The following is an 11,003-nucleotide window of genomic DNA, read 5'->3' as shown; positions in this document are numbered from 1 at the left end:
GGAAATTATAGCTCAAGACCCTCAACGGAGAATCAAACATCAACAACGATTAAGGGACCCAAATATCAAGTTTAACTCCTCTAAACCTCACATCAATTTTGTGACATAAACGTGATCCATGAGCAAAAGATTTCGTACTTCAGAGAAGCATCAAAACATAATAATTTTAACTTCTCAGAGTTCATAAAAACAAACGAGAGGCCCAATTGAAACCAACAATTTTAAAGTGAGATTTTTAGATGTCAGTCATAACTTGTAGGTTCATTTTTTTTATGGAAAAACAAGGGATATACCATGTTCATTAACTAAAAATAAAAGAGTATCTTTACAAAATATGGATACGAACTGTATCCGTTGATTGATAGATAGCATTAACTAAAAATAAAAGAGTATCTTTACAAAATATGGATACGAACTGTATCCGTTGATTGATAGATAGAAAACTTAATTTCTCTTATCTATTGATGACAAAATATGGATACGAACTGTATCCGTTGATTGATAGATAGAAAACTTAATTTCTCTTATCTATTGATGTATAACCTTCTTCTACATCAAAAAAATTGCAAATAATTCTTCTAGCCTACACCTCCATTAGCACTATCATTTCAACTCATATTTTAGCACTTATACCTCACATTTTTCTTGTCCACCTCAAAATGCCAATCTGTTGAGATAATTGCTAATAAAATAGTTGAAGGGTGATAGATTATTTGATATATTAGTATAGACAAGAAGGGGTTATTTGCAATTTACCCTTAAATTATTGTTTATTTCTCTAGCACAAAGAAAATATTGATCAAGGCTTCGGCCGTTAAGGTAGGTTAAGTAGTTTGACAATTATTTCTTTGTGTAGCTAATCTCTCACATTCTTCAACTAATGTTCACATCAATCTTGATATCTACATGCAACTACAATCATATAAAGGAGATACTAAGCCAAAGTGTAGGTGTCCAATGTTAGGGTTAGGAGCACCAAACCCTTATTTGACTTTGTGGGTCCCAATCCCCATGAAAATATTTTTAAGCGTAAGAGAATCAGATTAGTCTCCAAACTGAATCAAGCAGAGTGAGAGTTGGTTCACCCACTTCAATCTTCGTGCGCAATTAAGAATAGGTGCAAAGGAACAAGGAGGGTCAAGAGTCACTCGCTCTAGAGTTCAAGTGGATAATGATGTAATACAATGGAAAACTTGGTGCGAACTAGAACCGTATTTTTAATTTTGAAGCTCTTTGGAGATTTATTTTGGAAGTGCCTTTTGATTAGAATAAACATAATATAATGTATTAGCTATAAACTATCAACTATCAAAAGCTTTAACATGGTATGTATTTTTTTTAACTGTTTAACATGGTATGTATTAGAAACGTTGGTGTTATCTTAAATAGATATTTGAAGAAAAAATGCATGATTATCAAAGGTTTTGGATCCTCTCTGTTGGATTTTTTGGTCAAAACTGCTTTCCAAAATAAGTTTTCAAACTATATATATATATATATATATATACCCTCATAAATTCTAGTGGGTCGTGGATCGTGGATCGTGGGTCGTGGATCGTGGGCCAATGGACCGGGGATCGGGGCTAATCGGGCTGAGACGCTAAGTGAAGCTTTGTTAGGCGCACTTTGCAATTCGCACGGAGGCATCGGGGCGAGGTGGCGATGTTTGGCGCCACGAAGGTTGCCCCGCAGGCTGCTTCGCAGCATGCGGACGAGCTACGTATTCACACGAGGGTGACCTTAGCGTTCTCGTAGTTTGACAAGGTTCGCTCGTTCGACGAGGTTCGTCTGTCATACGAGGTTCGCCTGTTTGACGATGTTCGTTCGTTTGACGACGTTCGTCTGTCATACGAGGTTCGCTTGTTGATGAGGTTTGTCTGTCATACGAGGTTCGCTTGTTGACGAGGTTCGTCTGTCATACGAGGTTCGATCGATCGACGAGGTTCGTATGTCATACGAGGTTCGCCTATTTGACTATGTTTGCTCGTTCGACGAGGTTCGTCTGTCATACGAGGTTCGCCTGTTTGACGACGTTCGTTTGTCAAACGAGGTTCGTCTGATTTGCTGAGACGTGACCATCGCGTTTCGTAGCAACGCGTCCATTGATTGTCTCGTATTCAGCAGTTACTGCATGCAGCAGTTACAACAGCATTAAGAGCAATTTAATGCATTGATGTTGCAATATTAATTGTCATTAAGAATTGTAACGATCACATTAATTGCTAGTGACTCTTGAGCTAGCCTTAGAGGCCTATAAATAGCGTCCTTGGGCAGCTCTTGGTTATTGCTGAAAATCCTCTCACGTGCGTGGAACACGAACGTCGCGTGCTGGAAAACGAACGTCGATCCCGATGTTGTTGTTGTGCTGCTGCTGCTGCAGGAACTTGTGCCCACAGGAACTTGTCTTAAACCGAAAGGTTTTGAACCGTAAGGTTCTGAGATCGAGGAGATCTTTTGCCTTGACCGAAAGGTCTTATAGATCAAGGAGATCTTGACAGTACTGGGTTGGTGCACACCAGAGTACTGTACTGTTGTTCCTAGAAGCAGTTTGGCCTTGGGATCCTTGCACCGGAGTAGACCAAATATTGTTTTAAGCATAGCGTTTCTATAACGCACAGCAGTGAACTAAAAATTTAAAAATTACATCACATCTGTTTTCTTAGTTTAATTCCATATTTAACCATAATTTCTAACAATCATAAAGCAATATTTCTGATCTACTAATGGATCATGTGAGGACTCTTGGAGTGGACTGTCTTAAGTTAGAAAACTTTGATGGATCTAACTTTAACGCATGGCGTCGGTGGACTGTCTTAAGTTAGAAAACTTTGATGGATCTAACTTTAACGCATGGCGTCGAAAAGTGATTTTTGGGATGCAACTCCTAAAAATCTACTAACTTTAACGCATGGCGTCGAAAAGTGATTTTTGGGATGCAACTCCTAAAAATCTACTATGTGGTTTCTAAGGAAAAACCCGACTTTGAAGAAGACTCAGAGTCTGAAGCCTCTTGGGAAAAAGATGATCATTTCTGCAGGAATTATCTCCTTAACTGCCTGGCTGATCATCTAGCAGATGCTTATACCAACAAGCCCTCTGCAAAGGAAATCTGGAATGCTCTGGAGGAGCAATACAAGGAGGAGGAGAAGCTTTCCAAGTCTCACCTCATTGACAAATTTCTGGACTTCAAGTTTGAAGATGACACTGAGGTTTTGCCTCAAGTTAAAGAACTCGAAAAGCTTGTTATGAAGCTAAAGGATGAAAAGATCAGTCTTTGTCAAACCTTCATTTCTGGTGCAATTATCAACAAGCTTCCTCCATCTTGGATGCCGTTCTCCACGGACATTCGAAGAAGGAAAAGACATGTGACTTTATCTGATTTGAAGAGGTTCGTTCGGATCGAGGATGAGATTCGGACTCACATAAAAAAATAAGCTCCTAGCTAAGCAGAAGGCGTCTGCTAACATGGTGGCTACTAACTCTGAGAAGGGTACCAATTCTTCTAAGAAAAAAGGCCCTTTAACAAAAAGAAGAATCATAATCTGAAGAACCTGAATGTTCAGAAGAAAGATTTCAAGAAGAGGGGCAAATGCTTCAATTGTGGGAAGCAAGGACATTTTGCCAAAGACTATAAAGCACTAAAGAAGGGAATAGTACACAATGTTAATCAACTTGATAATTGTGTGGCTATGCTCTTTCAGGTGACAACTCCTAGCAAAGTCTCTGGTTGGTGGTTAGATACAGGTGCTACATGTCATGTCTGCTCCAACTGAGATTTGTTCTCTTCCTATGTTGCTACCAAAGAGAACGTATCAATGGCTGATCGTTCTGTAGTTCCTGTTCTTGGAACTGAGACTGTGGTGCTGACTCTTTCTTTAGGGAAGACTCTCACATTGAAGGATGTGAAATATGTTCCCTCAATTGCTAAAAACTTAGTCTCTGAAAGCCTGTTGTGTGACGCTGGTATGAGGTTGGATTTCCAAGGAGGAAAGGCTGTGTTATCTTTTAAGAAAATATATTTTGGCAATGCATATCATATTGATGGCATGTATAAGATCAGTACTATTGTATCCAACTTAGTTGTAAATAAAGTATCCTCTTCTGCTTACTCCTCTGTATTATGGCATAATAGGCTAGGACATGTAAATTATAGAAAGATGTCTAGCATGGAGAAGTTAGGATTACTTCCGAAATGTGAGGGTAACAAACCTGATAAGTGTGAAGTATATGCGCAAGCGAAGCTGACGAGGAAGCCATTTCTAAGTGTCACAAGGAGCACCAACCTATTGGATCTGATTCACTCAGATACTTATGATTTCAAGAGCTTCGTCACTCGAGGTAACATGAAGTACTTCATCACTTTCATTAATGACCACTCTCGCTTCTGCCACGTCTACCTGCTGAAATCTAAAGATGAAGCTTTCAGCAAGTTCGTCGAGTTTCGGACTCGAGTGGAGAAGTAGCTTGGACTTCAGGTGAAAAGACTCAGGAGTGACAAAGGAGGAGAGTACCGATCTAAGGAGTCGGGGGCATATTTCAAGAAGCATGGAATCATTGCTGAAACCATTGCTCCGTATTCTCCGCAATCTAAGGGAATTGCAGAAAGGAAGAATCGCACATTGACCGAGATGGTGAATTCAATGCTAATCACATTCGGTCTACCTACATGCTATTGGGGAGAGGCTTTGCTGATGGCAAACTGGATTCTGAACAGAGTACCCTATTCTAAAACTGATAGTACTCCTCATCAGTTATGGTTAGGATATCCAGATCCTTTGGATAGTCTCAAAGTGTGGGGGTGTCTCGCATATGTTCGAGTTCCAGATATCAGAAGGCCTAAGCTCGGACCAAAGGCAAACATATGTGTGTTTCTTGGCTTTGCTGAAGATAGTGATGCTTGCAGGTTCCTTGATCTTGGAACCAACTCCATCATTGAAGCTCGGGATGCAGAATTCTTTGAGGATAAGTTTATCAAAGATAAAGGATTATTGTTCAAAGATATAGCATAAAATGCTAGTATGTCAGACGCACCAGAGGAGCCAGTTTCGCGATAAACTGAAAATGTCAGTGATGAAGGAGTTAATGAACCATCTTCCAAGCGTGTCAGAAGACAGAAAGATTTTAGAAATGATTTCATCACTTATAATGTGGAAGGAGATCCACAGACTTTCCAAGAAGCAATGCAGTCAACAAATGTTCTTCTGTGGAAAGAAGCTATAGATGATGAGATGGATTCATTGATCCAAAATCACACATGGAAGTTGGTGGATGTACCTGAAGGTGCTAGGCCTATCAGTTGCAAGTGGATCTTCAACAAGAAGCTTCGTCCTGATGGTACTATTGAGAAGTACAGAGCAAGACTAGTGGCGAAAGGATTCTCTCAGAGAGAAGGAATAGACTTCTTTGATATCTATGCACCAGTTTGCAGGATCACTACCATCAAAGTGCTTATCGCATGGGCGGCGATAAAAAGGTTCGTCATACATCAGATGGATGTGAAGACTGCCTTTCTTAATGGAGACCTCACAGAAGAGATCTACATGGAGAAACCATAAGGACTTGATGCTCCAGCTGGTAAAGTTTGTAAGCTTATTAAGTCTCTATATAGACTTAAACAGGCACCGAAACTCTGGCATGAGAAGTTCGATGGGGTTGTTCGCAATAATGGGTATCAAGTCAGTGAGTCTGACAAGTGTCTATATATCAAGGTCGCTGAAGGGAAGATGGTGGTTATCTGACTCTATGTGGATGATATGCTCATCGTCGGGAGTAATTTGGAGATAGTAACATCTACCAAGAAATTTCTATCAGCTCAGTTCAGCATGAAGGACATTGGAAATGCGGACGTGATTCTCAGAATCAAAATCATATACTCTAAAGAGGGTATTGCATTGTCCTAATCTCATTATGTCGAGAGCATGCTAAGGAAGTATGGCTACTACGACCTACCAGAACTGTCAGTGCCGTATGATTACAACAAGAAGCTTTCGACCGAACACTGAAAGACCAGTAGAGCAACTAGGGTACTCAAAGATAATTGGAAGTCTTATGTACGCGATGAGCTGCACAATGCCAGATATAGCATTTGCTATAGGAATGCTTAGTAGGTTCACAAGTAATCCTGGAAAGCTTCACTGGGATGTTGTCCAGAGATTGATGAGATACTTAAAATGAACTACAGGTCTGGGCCTATTCTACACTGGATATCTGGCTGTAATCGAAGGCTATTCAGATGCGAGCTAGTGCTCAGAACCAGATGAGTGCAGATCTACTGGAGGTTTTGTCTTCACCATGGGCGGAGCTGCCGTCTCGTGGAAATCTAAGAAGCAAACTATGATTACATAGTCATCGATGGAATCTGAGTTCTTCACACTCTGTGCTGCAGGAGATGAAGCTGAGTGGCTCAGTTGTATTCTCTGAGACCTTCCATTGACAGAATTGCAAGGCGCAATTACAATCTATTGTGATAATTAGGCAACGGGTGTTATGGTAGCGAACTCGTTGTTCAATGGAAAAAAGTGGACCATTCGTCTGAAGCATGGCTATTTGAGAGAACTCATTTGCCAAGGAGTAATCTCGGTGATTAACGTTCGGCCTTCAGAGAATGTGACTAATCCTTTGACTAAAGGTTTGAAAAAGGACATAGTCGAAAGGACGTCTACTGCAATGGGTCTCAAAGTTTTGTGAGTCTTACAAATACTTACCATGTTCATCCAATTATTAGTTCTTATGCTACTAATAATAAAGATAACTGGTTCAAAAGTCAAGTAAGATTTGTAAAGTTTGGTGAGTCTTACAAACACTTTCGTCAAGTTATTAGTTCTAAGCTTACGCTACTAATGACAAGATGATTGGTTCAAAAGTCAAGTAAGATTTACAAGTGAAATCCTATTATGTAAAGAGGTTGGTTGTTAAGCCTTAATGGGTCCAAAGCATTTCGGATGCGAGATGTTGGATAGGTAACATGCCTAAAGGACTCGCCGATAATCCTATCATGTAAAAGAGCTGGCTGTTAAGCCTTAATGGGTCCAAAGCATTTCGGATGCGGGGTGTTAGATAGGAAACACGCCTAAAGGACTCACCTAGAATCCTATCATGAGAGAGGATGGATTTTAAGCCTTAATGAGTTCAAAGCATTTCGGATGCAGGATGTTTGATAGGAAACATGCCTAAAGAACTCACCTATGTCTGGGTGGAGATTTGGCCGTCTCCTATGGTGTCTTGTGGAAAGATGCCTAGAGCCCTAGCAGAAACCAGGACTAGCACATGGCCATAAATGTGCAAAGGCAAAGGCAAATGTGGTTCAAAGTGAAAACTACCACAGATGAGTTTGATCTTGTATGATCGCTGGATTTTAGACATGTGCTGGTTCAAGTCTCTACGACACCAAGCATCTATCTTCTATTCAGTTAGTCTAAGTGGGATTCAAGTCCTTACGACATCTACCTTATGCACAACGATCGAAACGATGGCACCATAACACGATACTAGTTTAAAAACTTGTGGGGGATTGTTGGATTTTTTGGTCAAAACTGCTTTCCAAAATGAGTTTTCAAACTACATATATATTAACTACAAGTACTTTTCATAAATGCTTAGTAGCCTAGTGGAAAGTTTATGTTTTGGTATTTTAAAAGGTCATTTGTTCGAGGCTTGTCAACGGCAAGCCGAGAAGTGTTTTATTTGAATTAATCTCTCATAAGTTCTAGTGAGTCGTGGGTCGTGGGTCGTGGGTCGTGGGTCATGGGTCGTGGGTCGTGGGCCTTGGGCCGTGGGCCAATGGGCCGGGGATCGGGACCAATCGAGCTGAGACGCTAAGTGGCGTTTTGTTAGGCGCACTTTGCAGTTCGCACGGTGGCATCGGGACAAGGTGGCGCTGTTTGGCGCCACGAAGGTTGCCTCGCAGGCTGCTTCGTAGCATGCGGACGAGCTACGTATTCACATGAGGGTGACCTTAGCGTTCTCGTAGTTTGACAAGGTTCGCTCGTTCGACGATGTTCGTCTGTCATACGAGGTTCGCCTGTTTGACGATATTTGTTCATTCGACGAGGTTCGTCTGTCATACGAGGTTCGCTTGTTGACGAGGTTCGTCTGTCATACGAGGTTCATCTGTTTGACGAGGTTCGTATGTTATACGAGGTTCGCCTGTTTGACTATGTTCGCTTGTTCGACGAGGTTCGTCTGTCATACGAGGTTCACCTATTTGACGACGTTCGTTTGTCAAACGAGGTTCGTCTGATTTGCTAAGACGTGACCCTCACGTTTCATAGCAATGCGTCCATTGATTACCTCGTATTCAGCAGTTACTGCATGCAGCAGTTACAACAGCATTAAGAGAAATTTAATGCATTGATGTTACAATCTTAATTGTCATTAAGAATTGTAACGATCACATTAATTGCTAGTGACTCTTGAGCTAGCCTTAGAGGCCTATAAATAGCATCCTTGGGCAGCTCTTGGTTATTGCTGAAAATCCTCTCGCGTGCGTGGAACACGAACGTCGCGTGCTAGAAAACGAACGTCGATCCCGACGTTGTTGCTGTTGTGCTGCTGCTGCAGGAACTTGTGCCCACAAGAACTTGTCTTAAACCGAAAGGTTTTGAACCGTAAGGTTCTTAGATCGAGGAGATCTTTTGCCTTGACCGAAATGTCTTATAGATCGAGGAGATCTTAACAGTACTGGGTTGGTGCACACCAAAGTACTGTACTGCTGTTCCTGGAAGTAGTTTGGCCTTGAGATTCTTGCACCGGAGTAGGCCAAATATTGCTTTAAGCACAGCGTTTCTATAACGCACAGCGTTTCTATAACGCACAGCAGTGAACTAAAAAATTAAAAATTACAACACATCTGTTTTCTCAGTTTAATTCCAGATTTAACCACAATTTCCAACACTCTCCACTATCAAAATCTAGTGGAATCAAGTTCCATCGGCCAAAGGGAAAAAAATCGTTTAGCATTACTTCCGGGGACAAAATGAAGGAATATTTAAATTAAAAAATATTCTCTAATTGGTAAAACTTGATCAGAACTTTACTTTCATATGATATCATTTCTTTTTTTAAGAAAGTAGATTATATATTCAATTTTATGTGGAATAACTTTTACATTTCATTTTTACATGTAGTTTCAATAAAACAAATACCAAAATGATGAAAATAAATCATTTTATCACTTTCACTATTCACTTTCAGACAAACGAACATTCCCTTAATGCAGCTATCACATTGTTTGTCTTTTTGAGAGGATGTGTGAGGCTCCACTTTCCTATAGCAAGATGAAAAAAATTCTAATATGGTCTCCCATAATCTGGGAGCAAATTTGAAGTGTTTCTAATTTTCTACACTTTGAGTCTTGATTTTATTAGACCAATAATAATTTCAGGCCGTGAATTGTAAGGATTATGTCCGCATTTGATTGTTAAATTTACTTTTATATATGTCCTAACATCGCAAAGAACCTGTCATATTCAAAGTTTTCTTTTCTTTTTTTAATGACCGTTTTTGTTGGTAAATTAAGGTGTGGTATAGTGCAGGTGAGATTGAGTTGCGGGTTCTTTGATCTCTTCTGGTGACTGATCACTTTTAAGATGTGTGCTAAGTTGTAGTTTTCCTGCACAAAATAATAGAGATTAGAGGTACCAGAGGTTATTTCCTTAGGCATACCTTCCGACGCTCAAGTCAATGACTGATTAGATTGACTGAAGAAAAGAGCAGTGTAAGGGTCTTTTTTGTGCATACCCGAGGATAGCAAAGATAATACTATTTATAGGAAATTTATGAGGGTTTTTGTTAAGTTTGAATGACTAGTTGATTTGTCACTGCATTGTCATTTTATGCATGTTCGCGGCTGATTGATTAGAGGTTGCGGTACTCATTGTATTAAATGTGGTGACAGAACAGCGAGACTGTGAGTGTCATCTAAGAAGTAATCATGATACTGTTGGATATTTTGTTGGAGAAAAGACAATTTTGCCTTAATGAATACTAATAAATTTTGTAATTAAAATATGTTTTAATTAGAATTTAAAATGAGCATAATGGCTATACATCTCCCCTACATATTATTTTCATCTACATCTTAGTTTTATTTTATGGGCAACTTCCTTCATCTGAGCTGAAGTTCTGCACTCTCGCCCGAGTGCAGAGGCCGGCCGTTTCTGGGGGCTTTTACCGCTAGGAGGGAGGGAACCATCTGCGTCAGGACGATAGGTGGGTTCTTAATCTTCTAGGGCAGTGAATACACGACTGCTTCCGTCAGGCCAGATTTAATTGTTTATTTTATTCGGATTTATTTCATGCTATAATCTTAATTATTTGATAAATTTCCAACAATCTAGAAGATTGAGTATTCATAGTTGTTAATTTTTAAAACCAAAAAAGAAAAAATTTAAAAATACTGTTCATCAACAGTTTACTGTTCACCCGAAAATTTTATAGTTACTGTTCACACAAAGAAAATATAATTGCTTTAATTATATATTTGTTTATCTATTAGTATTATTGATTTGTTGTTGTTATAAAGTTAAAAAAATTGTAACTGTTATTGTTCATTCCGAAAATAAAGACCTTACTGTTCATATTAAAAGATATCATTTACTGTTCATTAAAAATGTTACTATTTAGCAAAATAATTATTGCTAATTGCTTGCTTATCTATTGTTTTAATTTAAAAAAATTCAATTTTTGTTATTGTTTATTTGATTTATAATTGCAGTAATTAGTTTTAATTATTGTTGATAATTATTGCTTAAATAATTACAATTAATTGTAACTTGTAATTGGAAAGTAATATATAATCCTATATAGTAGTTAGAAATTCTTTATGAATTTGGCTATTGATTTATATCATTCACTTTATTTGTCTCAACCTTTGTTTCATGTGCATTGCAACGACAAACAATCATAGAAATACACTAACATACAACCATATGTAGGTTTGTAATGATCAAATATTATTTGCTAATAGAAACATGTTATAAATTTGCAGCAGTGTACATATATTT

This window comes from Asparagus officinalis, chromosome 8 (genome assembly GCF_001876935.1).
Source record: "Asparagus officinalis chromosome 8, Aspof.V1, whole genome shotgun sequence".
NCBI classification, from domain to species: domain Eukaryota; kingdom Viridiplantae; phylum Streptophyta; class Magnoliopsida; order Asparagales; family Asparagaceae; genus Asparagus; species Asparagus officinalis.
This window is presented reverse-complemented; position numbering follows the sequence as displayed.